This window comes from Ochotona curzoniae, unplaced genomic scaffold (assembly GCF_017591425.1).
Source record: "Ochotona curzoniae isolate NIBS_2020 unplaced genomic scaffold, NIBS_Ocur_1.0 contig_43, whole genome shotgun sequence".
Taxonomy (NCBI): Eukaryota; Metazoa; Chordata; class Mammalia; order Lagomorpha; family Ochotonidae; genus Ochotona; species Ochotona curzoniae.
In genome coordinates, this window is record NW_024466218.1 from 32,679,687 (window position 1) to 32,696,114 (window position 16,428).

A 16,428-nucleotide genomic window follows, 5' to 3' on the forward strand; every position below is an offset into this window, starting at 1 on the left:
ATCAATTAGAAGGCAAACTAGCCATTATTAGTTATCGGGAAGGGTGTGGCAATAGGGAGATGTGATAATACAGGTTTATCTGACCAAAGTAATGTCAGGTGAAGGTTGGAGACCCTAGTGATTTAGAGAACATTAATGCAACTGCGGTCTATAATAACAGAAATGAAACAGATGGAAAGCTTGGCGTTTTGGTTTATTCTGTGCACATATGTTGAAACATCGTACTACACTCCATAAAAAGTGAAGATACGGCTTGCTAAACCAAAAATTTTAAATGAAACACATAGACTTATCAACATTTTTGAGACATTATGTCCATATGGGATGGAATCAAACTTTCTTTGTAAGCATTGTGAGAAAAGAAGACTTATACACAGCGTACCTGCCCTCTGGTCACTCCCCAGATGCCTGAAATGGCCAAGCAAGGCTGAGCCAAAGACGGAAGACACTGATCTGGTGCATGTCTCCTGCGCAGCTGCCCGAACCAAGCGCCTGAGTCAACACTGCCACGTCACGATGTGCATCAGCAGGGAATGAGAACTGAGAGCTGAATCAGGGTGCAAACCCAAGCTCGGCCCACGAGATGCTGGCTGCCCCAAGCAATACTGAGCGGCTACAGCAGCACGGCCCATCTGCTGAATGTCTGCCTTCTGATTACCAACGATATTGCTAGAGATAGAATCCATGTCTTCCCTGTTTTCTCTCAGTTATTGTCATTTGTTATAAAAATACTACAAAACACCCATGGCTCTTCAATCTATCTCACATATTGGATTTCTTTTTTAGAAATACATTAATTTTAAGGTTTCACAATGGTATAGGTTAGAATTAACATATGCTTAGTAATATCAATGTCAGGAATGAGGCATCGTAATAGGCATTAAGAAAATGTAAGGATATCTGATTAGCACAGAGATAGAAAGAGAAAAGTAATAGAAATGTAAATATATAGATATAAAGATATAAAGATATATGCCATCTGTATATATATGAGTAGTTTGTCAAAGCATCATTTTAAAAAGTCCTCTCCTTAAGCCCTAGAGATTAAACCTATTTAAATCCATTCCTCTTACTTCTCATTAACAACCCCATTGACACTCAAGTGACAACAGAGGTTAAATATTTTGTATAATTGCCAAGACTTCTGGTGAGAAACATTTATAACAAACATGTTCATTCCATCCATTAACGTTTATTTCACCATGAGCCTGATGTACTATTGATCGGTTTTTAGTGTGGTTGCCAAAATCTTTTTGCTAGAGCAATTTCCTGTAATTGCTCTTGTGCAAAAATCAAGGGCCATTTAGGGGGTAAGGGCAAGAATTAAGTAGATTAAATATTTTTGAGCCTCTAAGTATTTCTAGTAAATTGAGAATTAGACCATCATTAAGGCAAGATATGGCTTCCCGGCTAAAAATTTCTGTCTTTCCATTACAAACTTGTCTATAATGTTAAATTATATCAGCATTACTGCTAAATATCTGTGATAATTAATTATTAACAATAAAACAGTTTTGAGGTAAAATTAATATTCATATACTTTGATCTCATTTATTTTTTGAAAGTTCCCATCCTATTGATTTAGTAGCCAAGCTTCTCTGTATGTACGGTCTTAGGAAGAATACAACTGTTGAGAAAAGTAATCTATTATTCAATGTTGAGTTTAAAGCAAAACTTTGCAAAAAGAGAGAAAGAAAGAAAGAAAGAGAGAAAGAAAGAAAGAAAGAAAGAAAGAAAGAAAGAAAGAAAGAAAGAAAGATAGAAAGAAAGAAAGAAAGAAAAAGAAACAAACCTGAGGATGGATGTCAATGCCAAGATTGAAACCTTTGAAGGATAAAGATTTGAACTTACAGAAAAGAATTTCATGAAGTCATACATAGAGATAAAAAACAAGAAAGTACAAATGTGGGGTAAGGAAGGAAATTGCATCTTCAATGATAATTAATTTCAATCAAATAGATGAGACGTGTAGAGAGCATAGCTGACTTTAAATATGGATGTGGAGTTTGTAACGCCTGAGAATGGCAGGAATAGGGAAAGTCACAATAAAACATCACCTGGCTATGTTGAAGAGGCGTCACTGATGCTTCAAACACATCTCTGTGAGAAACAGGGTTATCAAGACACCCATGTGCCTTGAAAAGCAATGACTGAGCTAGGATTCGGGAAACACCAGACTCTCAGAGTTTCTTGGGTCCTAAATAGCAACATGAAGGGATGTGCAGTGGTCCAAAATGCTGGAATAATAATGTTGATTGAAAATACTAGAGAAAAATCCATTGCATAGTTGGACATGTGGATATTGAATGAATACACACACACACAGAAACACACACACACAATTCAGTACAAATACAGCCGGGTAAGATCTGATTATTTACTGTGTTTGACAAAGCTGAGATTAATGGTGTGGGCACTTTGCTATTGTAGCTTCAATCTCTGCCTGTGGTGTTGGCATGCCATTAGGTGCTGCTTCACTTCCAATCCAGATCCCTGGTCAGGTGCCTGGGAACGGAGTTGAAGACGTTTCTCCAAAGCCATGTGTTTTATTATGCTAGTTTGGTAAATTTACAAAAGCTAAATATGCTTAGTATCAGAATCAGGAAAATGAAACATTTAATCAACTTCAGTTTAAATATCAAGCCTATTCAAAATAACGTGAGTGTCTAAGGTGTCAAGCATCGTTTAGGTTACTGCATATTGGAAGTGTAATTTTGTTCTTCAGTATTCATGTATGATTTGCTAATACACTACAAACTTGCCTCATTACAGAAACTTTTCTAAGAAAACTTAAAAATCTCTTCTGATATAAACATCCGGGTTACATTGACAGCAACAAAACTGATCTGATCCTCCTGACACTTTTGCCACTTGCATTCTTGTGGTGTCATGGAAACCCTTGTCAGAGACACACCAAGCACCCTTGTTTGAAGCAGTGTTTTCAGAAACCACCTTGTCCTTCCCCCATCTGTCTCTTAGCCTTTACTCCTCTTGCACTTCGCATTTCCCAATATTTGGATTAGAAGTCTCACCCAGCTGGAAACACTGACCTTTGTAGTTGCATCTGTTTAATCAAACTTTTTATTAATGAAGCGATTTTTACTAATTAGCTATATTCATATAATGCTTATCACTGTGTAATGACTACAAACTTTAAAGCAATTGGATGGCAGTACGTAAATTATCCCTGATTTAACCGTCATTGTTCAAATTTCTATAACCAGTTCATTATTTAAGGGACCACTTTGAGTTGACAAAATTGATAAGCATTAAAATTTTATCTTTCTCAATGAATAATGAATTTATATATATATGTATTTAATTAAGTATCAGTCCAATTTGGTATAGTAATAATAAAGTTTTAATTTATTCTAAATGTAGATGTTTTAAAATGCTTAGATAAGGTACATATTAAAATATGTAAACACAAATAATTTTTTGTATGACAGATTACAGTTTATATGATAGCTCAATTTACAAATAAACTATTATAAGCTATTCCTTTGATTCAATGCTGACAGTCAATATTTTTTTTTTCTCAGAATATAGGATGGAGGTAGACATTTGAGGGACAGAGAGATGGGGCAAGGAATACAAAACACATACATTAAGGACATCAAACTTTAAGTGCTGAATCATCTTTATTGTAAAAGCAGATTCACAGCGGGAAGGAGAGACAGAGAGAGAAAATTAAACTTTTCATTAAAACTTTATAAGCTGTTTATTTTTCTACAAGTTTCAACTTAATAAATTCTGAATTGATTTGCCTAAATCCATTGAGGAAGTTGTCATGAATCTTCTGTGTGAAGATTTATTGAATAAATCAGAAGTCAATTAAACCTAAAACCATTCAGAGGGAATTTTGCAGAGTGATCTCAAATGGTGCCTGGGTCATGCATATCCTATATTTGATCACCTCTGTTTCTGTTTTTTTCTTTTTCCTCTTCTCTTTCCTTTATTGTTTCTCCCCCTCCTCTTCCTTCGCCTGCTCCCCCCTTCTTCTTCCTCCTCTTCCTCCTCTTACTCTTCTCCTCTTTCCTCCTCTCTTATTTTCTTGTGCAATTTACTTGAAAACCGGAATTACTCAGCGAGAAAGAAAACACAGAGATAAGTAAACAGTGATAGAAAGAGCCACCATTTGCTGGTTCATTCTCCCTAAGTCTGCAACAGCCTCATTCAGGCCAAGCTGAAGGCATGAACCAGACGCTCCCTGCTTGTTTCACATGGGCAGGGGAGGAGCCTCAGTACTTGAACCAACATCTGTTACTTTCCCAGACACATTTGCAGGGAGGTTAATCTGAAGCACAGTGACCAGAACTCAAGCGAGTGCTCTGATGTGAGGCTTTTCTAGTTTTGATCCAATTGTTTATACACTGGAATCTAAGACTGCATTAATTACAGGGAGGAAAAATTTCCAGTCACGCTGTTAATTTCTACACTCTCAATCTAGAGATTTTGTCATGGAATTTTCAGTTAGGCAACTTTCTTTGTATTTATGAAATTGTCTCTGTCTTCAAGCTAAGGAAATCACAATAATACATGTGTTCTTAATTGACAGCTTGCAACTTAATTATATCAATATAATAAACCATTCCCCAAAGCATCTTTTTGTTTACATTTTCTGAAATGTGTACGAGATTTCAAAGTTAATATTTGGATTAAACTTAACTGATAATTAAATGATCAAAATCAGTAATAATACTTGCAATAACACAAATTACTTTGTTCCCTAACTACAAGGAGATTATGAGACTAATTCAAGCTGCACTGATTTTATGAACTATTCAGCATTTTCATCAAAGCGTTATAGCTTCTTTTATATCAAACACATTGTTAACTGATGGAAAAGGCATTTTTAAGTCAAGATTTTATATATCTGTTATAAAATATTTAGAATTTATAATCATTGGTAATAGTTATTATATCTGTCTTCTAAGCATTACCTGAGTCTCGGGTAAATTATTACATAAATTATAATCTTTTAAACATTAAATTATATGACTGCATCTATCACTTGATTTTAGATACATCTGAGAGTCAGGGAATTTTCACTTAATCCTGTATTTGAGGAGCTGTTTCAAATAAATATGGTAATATCAGCTTTTCACATTTATCATTGAACTAGGTAGTGAAAAAATGAGTTGCTGAAATGCAAAATAATTCTGAAAAAGCTGTTATGCAAAAGAAGGACATAAACTTAACATCTTAAAGTAACAACTACAAGATAAAGTTTAAAACATTTGAAGCTGCCCAGGTATTTCATAATTAGTTGTAGAAGGGTAAACATGGAAATTTACACAAAGTCAACAGTATATTAAGCATTCTGCATACTCCGCAGCTAAGATCCCAAGTTATGCATATGAACACCTTTCAAAATAATTACGCAATCTTGAGTTGTTGAAATCAAGACTTACCAGTTTAAATCATTTGCCTAGAGCTACAAAAGAAGGGTTGTAGATACAAATATTAACGGATGCTTCTTCTCTCCAAGCCTTACGTTTGTAACATACAAAGCAATCATAAAGGATATCATTGTAGAACTCATTGGTCTGAGTTCAAGTCTTTAAATTAGTTTTAAGTAACCTTTAAATAATGCTGTCAGAGAGGACAACTGCTCAACACCTAGCCTCAGTTTCTACATCTTTCGTTGAGTTATGTTACCTGAATGTTAAGCAAGTACACTAACCCAAAAGACGGTGCCACTTAGGAAATTCTCAGTGAATGTTAACAATATGTCTTTCTACTTAAGATCTAATAACCAAGTATTCTGGTGGTCTCACCATTTGCTGAGTGATGATTTAGTAATTAATATTTATGAAAAAATATATACCTAATTTTCAAGAGATTTTTATAAGGCAGAGTTACTTTTGTGATCTGACCGGCAGATTGGCTCCTTACTTACGTGTATTTCAGGTGAAGAAGAACGCCAGGAGCACTAGGACACGCATCCAAACGACCAAGCGTTCTAAGCGCACCTGCTCCAGGTCCATGGCTGCTGACCAAATACAAGAGACTTGCATACTGAAGACAAAAGAATATATTACTCACAACCCAGCAAGCAGCAAGTGAAGAGAGACAGACAGAGAGAGAGAGAGAGAGAGAGAGGGAGAGAGAGAGAGAGGGAGAGAGGAGAGAGAGAGAGGGAGATGCCGCAGAGAGATTGTGATTCATTAGTTCAGTTCCCAAATACCCCAAATGGTGGGAAAACCACAATGTTGTCACCAAAATCTTCATAACACATGTTTTTTTTCTTATTGCATCATGGATTGACTTGACTGGGGCCAGCTGGACTTTTTCTATTGCCCATTTTTATTCCAGAGGTTTACATGTAACTTCAGTAGTGGCATAGTGCTAGGTCACAACACCTTCAGTATCGACCTTGTCACAAGGCTTGATATTACCTCACATTAGCCCAAGAAGGAGGATGGGCGTAATACAATATGATATGTTTAACAGAGTCAGAGACCAAGCTCACTTACATTTAATGACAGCATACTGTTACAATCATTCTATTTGATTATGATTCATTCTAGTTTATCAATTACTGTGTGCTCACCTGAAACATTCCTGTTACCAGCCTACTCAAGTCATGCAGATGTGGGATTTTCCAGCTGTTCATGTTACACAAGTCTGTTTTGTAAAACATCTCCCTTGGAATATTCAATTTGTAATAAGTTTATTGAGTAATGCTATCACAAATATATCATATGGATGGCCTATTGTCATAGTTTCTATGGAGTCACCTAACACTCCAATAAACTGAAATCACACAACTTGTAAAATACTAAAATTAAAGCCCTGATTGTGATCATCCTGTGGAGAATGTCAAACATACTGGGAAAATATGTAATTGCTTAGAAAATATCCCATCTTAAAATGACGAATATGCTTTTATCCATTGATTTCATGCTAGAAATAGTCAACAGTTAACTGTCAGACAGAAATGGAGATTAGGATCCTACAACTGCATGAAATTGAATCCTACAATCCACCTGGATGACCAGGAAATATAATATCCCCTATAGTGACATGTAGTCTGCTAACTCATTGATTTTAGTGTAAAAAAATCAATACAAGAATGCTAACCTCTACAACTGTAATAGCATGACATTGTGTTGTTTTAAAATGCAGAGTTCATTGCTATTTTCTTATGGCAGCAGCCAAAAAGTAAGAAAAAAATATAAAAATGGAACATGTGCAGACCTGGGTTAAATATGCAGTTGGAAGGCATTTTGTCTGACAGTTTTTTTTTTTTCATTTCAGCGATTATTGTAATTGTATCCAAGAGCAGGACAGCTTTGTAAAAAAGGCACAATGAAAGAAATCAAACATAACAAATAAGAAAGAACCAAAGACTATTCCATGTTCATGGATTAAAAGAATTAACATTATCAAAATGTCCATGCTACTGAAAGCAATGTCTAGATTCATTAATTCATGTTTGTATTGGTACTACATTGTTTTCAGCTTATAGCTTTGTGATACATTTTAAAACCAGGTATCTTTTAACTTTTTAAAGATTGATTTGATTGTTTGGAAATTTATTGTTTCTTTTTTTTTAATTTCTGAAAAAAATGCCTTTGGGATTCTGGAAGAGATTCCATTGAATTTATATATCAGTTTAGGGAAGTCTAAGTACTTAATAATATTAATCCTTTAACTATATGAACATAGGAATGTTACTATTTCTTTGCAATTTTCACTTTTTTTTAATATTGTATTACTTTTCAGTACGCAAAACTTCACTTCCGTAACTTAATTTCCCCTTCACTTGTTGCTTTGCTTGTGAATAATAAGATTATCTTAATTTTACAAGTTGAAGTTCTATTCTGCAAATTAATCTATTTATTAATACAATAGCTTTTTAATAGAATCTTTAGATTGTCTGACACATACAATTATGTTACCTAAGTTTGGAAACATTTTGATTTCTTAATTATGATCCAGATGTTTCATCCTACAGAAAACACAAAAATAAACTCAAAATCAATTAAAGGCATAAACATAAGACCAGAAAGTTCAAAACCCAAGAAGAAAATATAAGTGAAACATCTCATGGCGTTACTGTTGGATATGTACATTTTATATATATGATATTGAAGCATGTGCATCCAAATCTAAAAGACAAACTTGTCTATATGAATCTAAAATCTTTTGAACAACAAAAGAAAAATCAATCAAGTGGATTGGCAGTTTTGAATATAAGAAAATATTGAAAAATAAAATATTCCATATGAAATTCATCCATCAAACATACATGCTACTATTGCCACACAATAGAAAAAGTAAATTAATGTACTCAATTTTTACATGGGTTAAACATTTGTGCATGTATTTATCCTAAGAGGATATACAAATGTTGTCAAGCAAATGGAAAAACTAAAATAAAACAAAAAATTCCTTATCAGAAATCATCAGGAAATGTTGACAAACTCCACTGAGCTCTCACCTCAAATGGGTCACAATGCATGGTGGCACATGCCAACACCAGACAAAGCTTGAGAAAGCATGAGAAGAAACACAGTCGTTGGACTTTTCAAGGTGATCAAATGTTCAAGTGGAAAAGAAAGACATACAGGAGACTGGCTCCTAATAGAGTTGAAACAGAAGATAAAGATACTGAAAATTCTGATCCTCACATGTTAGAGTCGTATTGATGAATACACTAGGTCTTTTACAACATTGTTAAAGAAAAAACCCTCTTCTGTGCATCCATGTTTCCTGAACAGTTTTCATCACACATTTTCACATCATTTTTATATTTTAAAGCATGCATCACGGGGAAAGCATCGAAGCAAGTGTGAATCTATACCAGCTGAAATGCTCCTCCATTTGCAAAATTTTCCTGATTCCCTGAACACCACCAAAGATAGCTTCTCCAGATATTAGAAATAACTTATTAGTGTTCCACTGATAAATTATGACATTCCCCCACTGTTGATTACAATTATCTCTATTATCTCTTCCTTGCAAGTTTCTTCAATCAAAATTAAATCCTACTTGATTTAGTATGATTCATATGATACAAGAATTCTTAGGACACAATAGTAGCCTCAGAATATTTGCTTAACGTAAGCAAATTGAAATTAGCAGTGCTATTTTATAGATGAATGTGTGGTATGCTTATTGCAGAGGCTATCCAATTGAATTAGTGAAAGTGATTTTATGCACTTGAAAATGTAGAAAATATCTGAAACTGTTTCAATGTTGTTAGTAAATGTTAACGAGCAGAACCTCCTCTTAATGAACAGATGGGGCAACACAATTATTGGAGCCAGAGGGAACCTGTTTAGCTAAGACATTTTGAAAGGATGTAGATAGTCTCAAATTGTTATAGTTTTTTTTTTTCTCCCATTTTAGAAAAGTCTGTTTCACGGTCTATTTTCTTATTAGGTTTTCCAAGGCATTGCACTTGAATGATGCCACAATACAACACTGTATAGATTATCAGTCTGACAACACCAGAGACAAGTTGTTGGAGAAGCTATATGAAATGGGATGTCCTCTAGGTTCAGAGCAGTGTTCCAGAAATGAAGCTTAGGTTTAGTACACTTTTATACAAACGAGTTGAATAAATAAGTAATTTAAATGCAGATGTTACTATTTTCTATGCTAGTGGGGATTGGTGTGAAGTTGCAATCTGTCTGGGGAAAGATCTTCGCAGCTTCTAGATAACTTTATTTCAGGAAAAGAGCTTCATAGAGAATGAACAATAACAGCTGTGTTCCTTCTGAGTTAGAAAAATGAGAACACAAGGACATGTAACTCAAATATGAACGTTGAATTCCTTCAGAGGTTACAAATGAAAGCCAGCAGTATGGAATTTATGTTTATAGTAGCTTGAGTATTTCTCTTATAGGTGTAGGAATAGTTTCATGTTTAGCATTAGTAATAAGAAGTAATCATTTCTCTAGTGTTTATAAAAATTTAGATGACAGGAAACTGAGCAACAAAATGCAATGAGTTATTAAGTTTTATATGAACAATATATATATATAAATGAAATTTCCCCTAATAAAAGTTTTATTTAGTTTAAAAAGTGATCTGTAAGTAGCAACAACCAAAACCCTCTCGTATTCTAAAGATATCTTTTATGATTATCCTGATTTGATTTTTCAGCATTTCATTTAAAATTGGTAGAAACACAAGTTTTGAAAAATGAGAAATTCTTAGATTTTTTACTTGTAATTTTATTTGATTTTTTACTTACAATTTTATTTTAACTGGAAATCATAATGAAATCAAATTTATTTTTAAGGAACACAACTGTTATTGATCCTAATGTGAGCCAGAAACAAATAGCAAACAAAAACATAAACCAAAAAACATATATATTACACTTATCTAAATAACTGAATATAACATAATATTTTTGAGGAAAAATAAGATAATATTGCTATCATTATTAATTGGTACTTTTTCCAATGTATTTCCTCTCTAAATATTAGAATAAAAGTTCTTCTCCAAATTGTCAACATGGCTGCAAACCGGGCCTTGCCAAGCATGCAGGGGCACAAGGACTAAGCCGTGAGTCGGGCACTGAATGGGAAGTCGTGCATCTGAGACTGGAAATGGTGCCCGTATGGGATGTTGGCATTGCAGGTGGCTGCCCAATCATCTGCAACAGTGCCATAGCCAACTTCTGTTAATTTGGGTTACAAAACTTTCAACATGTTAATTATTTCAATTGCCTATTATACATTATTTTCTCAAAAAGTAGATTGAACTCATTGTAAATTGTCCTATCTTTGCTCTTTAAACTCTTTTTCTACTTAAAGTGAAACCATTTTTTTTTCATTTTTCACCACTGTTCTTAAAAAATAAAACACTTAATATTTTGGGCAAGAGTGTATCTATGAAAAAAGACATTTTACCTTCCAACAGATGGACTTATTTCAATCAGTGATTCCAGGATACTGAACAAAACAGCAAAAATGTCTTGGCGGTTTGTGTTGAATAGACTCTTGTTAGGGAAGCAAGCCAGATATTAAATAACTAACCTTCGTGTATCATAGCTTTCGGCAGAATTAAGGCCGAAAGCTTCTCATGGGATTGAAGACAACCCTGGTGTTAATTACCCCTTTTTCTATATGAAACGTTAACTGTCTATGAATTAATGGAACAAATGCTTTCAAACGAACCAGCTGTTATTTCATCTTTAAATACCTCAGCTGGTCAGTGATAATCAGTGTATTTCATCACATGTTAAGGTCTTTTGTCTTTTTCTGATCTTTGCCAAGGACCACTCCTCAAGGACAAAATTTCACATTCAAATGTTGTTGAAATTTGAGATTTGACTGACACAGCGTTATGAAACAGCTTGATCCTTCCTCCCTCTTGCAGAGCCATCAATCGCTGGGAAACGGACATGGAGATGAAAGCTGCAGACAAGCGTGGAGAATGGCACCTTGTCCCCGTCGCGGATGCGGCCAGCACAGAGCCCTGAGAAAGCCTGGCACCACAGGTTGTTTCCCTGGGCACCAGTCTCCGCATCACGGACTCTGCACACCGCAGTGACGCCGAGAATCAACGGGATGAGCTCATCCCCTGCCGTTTGTTTTAATATCAGAGGCTGCTATTTGCCACCATGATGAATGCTGTCATTTGTCAAAAAATTAGTTGAAACTTTAAGACTAAGTCCCCAGGTACTTTTGGCAATTTACACCTCATTGAAGAAAGCATACTGGACAATTTCTGGGGAAAAAAATGCACAATCATACGTTGTCATTAGGTATAAAGTAAGCAAAGCAAATTTTCAAATTTATTAGATGATTATTTGAATGGGTTTCCAAACATTTAATCTCATTAAAGGAGAAACGTGACCACTTTTGTATTAAAATAAACAGATATAACTCACCACAAACATTTTGGGGGATAATATTAAGTCTTTGAATAAAGACTTAAACGTTATATTAGCTCTATGAATTTGAGAATACAGCCCACAATTCACAGTCAAGTTTTTGGCAACTTTTTATGGCCATAAAAATGTAAAAACTGGTTTATAGATTTGTAGTAACACAATGTAAAGTGCTTTGTTGGTGTAGATTTTATTTGTCTTTTGTTCATCTAGGGGGAACTAATTATATAATAGTGTTTGGGGAAATCAGCAAACCAAACAGAATAAATTGAATTAGGTGGAAATTATTTTTCGAGTCATTTTTATTAAATCTTTTCTTATCTATTTGGGAAAGAGAACAGATGGGGGTGGGAAGAGAAATTTAGTTTTGTTGATTCACTCTCAGGAGGAAAGAACAGTAGGCGAGGGCCCAGTGCGATAGCGTAGTGGTTAAAGTCCTCGCTTTGCATGCACCAGGATCCCATATGGATGCCAGTTCTAATTCTGGCGGCCCTGCTTCCCATTCAGCTCCTTGCTTGTGGCTTGAGAAAGCGGTCAAGGATGGCCCAAAGCATTGGGACCCTGCACCTGGAGGAAGTTCCTGGCTCCTGGCTTGGGATTGGCTCCGCTTCAGCTGTTGTGGCTGCTTGGGGAGCATACCATCAGACAGAAGATCTCCTCTCTGTCTCTTTTCCTCTCTGTATACCCGCCTTTCCAATAAAAATAAATAAATCTTAAAAAAATAAAAGGTAGGCGAAGGCCAATCCAACCTAGGAATCAGGAACTGCATCTGGGTCTCCTACATGGGTGACAGGGGCCCAAATATTTGGTCTGTATTCCCCTGCTTTTGCAGGTGCGTTGGCAGGGAGGGATTGGAAGTGGAACAGAAGGGACCATGTCCATATGGGATGAAAAAATAGCAAGTGATGGCTTAACTCACTATACCGCAACACAGCCTCTGATAGGTGGATATTCCTAATGGCCACTGCTGCCTGCTGAAACAGTCATTTCAAGGCTAGACTGAGTTAATGTCACTAGTGAGGCATGTCATGGTTGAAGGAAATAAAGAGACTAAATGACTTAAGAAGAGGTTATTAGACTTGAAGGCAGTTGTCGGTAAACAACAAGTCCGTCAGCGCCACGCCGTCAGCAACAGCAGCGAGAGTGCCGGGGTCCTGCGGGCCCCTGGATGCCGGAAGTGGTGACGTTACTATGTGATGGCAAACTGTGGGAGGCAGCAGAATGATATTATAACGGTGTGTGGAGCACATTCATGGAGAACTTCTAGCTTATATTTTTTTCCAGATATTCTGATTACCAAGGTACGAATGCTGAAGAGAATCCAAGTTCCTTATGAAGCAGTTTTTGCTACAATCGCAAAAAAAACTATTTGAAGTTCCTTCATACAGACTCACTTTCCCTTGATTATATTTCCTGAACCCTATTTCAAGGTCTTTCCCTTTTCATTTCTTCATAGGCTATTCTCAAAGCTTTTTCATTTGTTCAGCTTAGAAGGCATCTTCCGAGGATCTTAACTACCTTATTACCGATCTGGTAGATAATTTCAAACCCAAATGCTTTGGATTCCGAGGACATGCTCTGTGTTCTCATTCAGTGAATGCAAGACATGTTATCCGTCTCAGAAATCACTTAGAGACAGTTGATTTATTGGGGTGTGATTTCAGCTCACATTTTTGTCCAGGGTTTCAGGTTTCAGTAATACATCTTCAAATGCAAATGCATCCAGTCTGACACATGACTCATTATCACAACCGTGAACTGCGTCCTTTAACCTTGCTTGGTTGTAACTCAGTTCCAGCGCTAAGACACCTAGGAGCCTGTCCTAGCCAGTTGCTTCTGGTTCTTCATTGGGCAAAATCCGTATCCCACACAAGGCAGAAGAACCAGAAGCAACTGGCTAGGACAGGCTGCCCTGACAGATTGTTCATTAACCACTCCAGGCATGAGAACAGCGGTTGGTTCTCTTTATTTCACGATTTAGCGTTTTTGTATTTTTGGATATTGTAGATGCATCATACATCATTTTCCTTTCAACCTGTGGACAGTAAGGTAAGGTGATTTTATAGATCACTCTTAAAGAGATAGAATAATTATTTGAATCTAGTCTGAGTACTAAAGCACAGGATATCCACACATATTTACATAAACTGTTTCTTTTGCTGTTTTTTTTTAATTATTCACCAAACAAGTTTTGAAAATATTTACAGAATTGGGGTCTGTATTTTGGTGCAGCAGACTAAGCCACCACCTACAACACCAGCATTCCATATAGGCACTGGTCTGAGTCCGAGTGGTTTCATTTTTTTTTTTTAATGCAGTTTGCTGCCAATGCAGTGAGAGATGCCCAAAGTTCCTTGACCCATGCCACTTTAATGGGAACCTTAGATAGAGTCCAGGCTCCTGACTTCAGTCTGGGGTAGCTGCTTTGGGCTTTGCCACCATTTGTGGAGTGAAGCAGCAGATATTGTCTCTCTCTCTCATAAACAGGTGGCTCTTTTTATAAAATGAAATATTGAACTGTGGGTTAGGACTACTTTTCAAACCACAATTAGGTGATTAAAATAATGCCCTAAATAGACCCTTCTAACCTATTGAGACCATGACTTCTTGCTTCTCAATATGGAAAAATATGGATTGAGTTGAAAATCTTTGTAACTGAGGTTTTTGATTCGTACCTCTCCTATACAAACTTCAGGAATGCTTTTAAATGGTAGGGTCAGCAAACTTGAAGGCTCTGTGCTTTTCAGGGCTCTGGTCAACCAGGGTCATCAAACCAAAGAAGCATAGTGTATATTATGTATCATCATGACCTCTCTGTTCAACTTTGAACTTGTAGGAATGTAGTTTACTTTGTAACAGCTATCTCTGGAGATGATGCTTGTCCAGTATGTTACGGTGTATTAACCTCTGGGCTGCCAAACACATGACATCAAAAAATGTTTTGAAGTATATGTGGAACACATACATTTCAAATGTTCTTCAGATGTGTCTCCCTTTGAAGATCTGCAAATGATGATGATAAGTGATGAGAATTCCCCCAGGAGAACTTTGGATAGACAAAGGGACACAATCATGACCGCATTGCTGTGGGTTAATGGTGAGTGGCTGCTGACAAGAAGAATGAACAAGAAACGTGATGAGATATTCGTTTCAGAATGCCCACCTTTTCTTTTGTGTAAGACTAGGTTGGGAAGCTTGGACCATTTTTGCAGAATGTCATGCTTTGGGATATGTAGACACAATCACATTGAAAGTAATGGGATGAGATTTCATGTGCCATCACTTTCAATGGGTTAATTCAATTTCACTTGGTAAATGTATACAACATTCTTAGAATTCTTTACATCTTCCTAAAATGTATCTTGTACATAAAGCAGAGACCTGTGCTATTTGTGGGCAAGAATTATGTCACTTTGTCCCTTTTTCCAAGTCCAGCGCTATGGCTTTTCCTTCTTACTTACTTCTTTATGGTTTTAAATAGGAAGGTACCAACTGTTTACCTCAGATAAAGCATTTTAAATTACCTCTTGAAGGCATCCCTTTCTACATTATGGAGCAACAATATTTTATGTTCCCTTTTCTGTGTAGTGATTTCTGATGATAGGATATTTCCTCCTTGTCACTAACCTTTGAAAGGAAGTTGTCACACAGTGACAGTCTTGCAAGTGTTTCAAACTCTCCTGGAGCAGGCTGGGTTGAGGAGTCTCTGTTGCACTTTTACTGCCATCTAGCGATTGGATGATGCAAATATCCAGGACACCTGCTATTTTGCAGTATGGTTACTGAATCCCAGAATCCATTCACTATCATAGTGAATGGGAACTGAGACATCATGGATCCAATGCACGCACAACCAGCACCACAGGCCTCCAGAGGGCGAAATCACGTTAATTGTATAAAGTGGATCCAGAATCTAGCATCTGAATTTTTAAAATCTATTTGTATCCCCCTCTTGCTCACCTGTTTGTGTGATAAATGCCCAAGATTATCAATTGTCTTCTTCACTCTAGCTATTGGATTTCAAATGCAAAATTCCTTTTTCATGACAACATCCAATTTGATAAATGCAGAAAGTTATAGATACCATCCAATTGTTAATGAACAAGGTCACAAAATTTTCTGTGTAAAGTTTTTCCTGTAAAATTATCTCAACAAAATTAGTTTTACTCAAAACATAGATTATAGTAGTAAGAATAATTTTATGCTGAATCTCATCACTGCTGAATATTTCCCACTAGTATTCTAATATGACTCACTTGATTTTACATGGGCATCATTGTTGACATACATTTGGTTACAAATTCCTTATAGATACATCCTGGCTATGTGTTTTAATTATTCCTGAGAAAGAACTCAACCATTGGTAATCTCAAACACACATTCCTAATAAAATCATTTTAAAATTAACAAGTATTGTGTGCACATCCTGGGAGGCAGTAAAGGATGGCTCATGTAGTCCCATTTCAGGTTGAGTTTCAGATGCCTCGTTTCCATTTGAGAAGTGACTTGCTAAGTGAATCTCTCTCTCTCTCTCTCTCTCTCTCTCTCTCTCTCTCTCTCTCTCTCTTTCT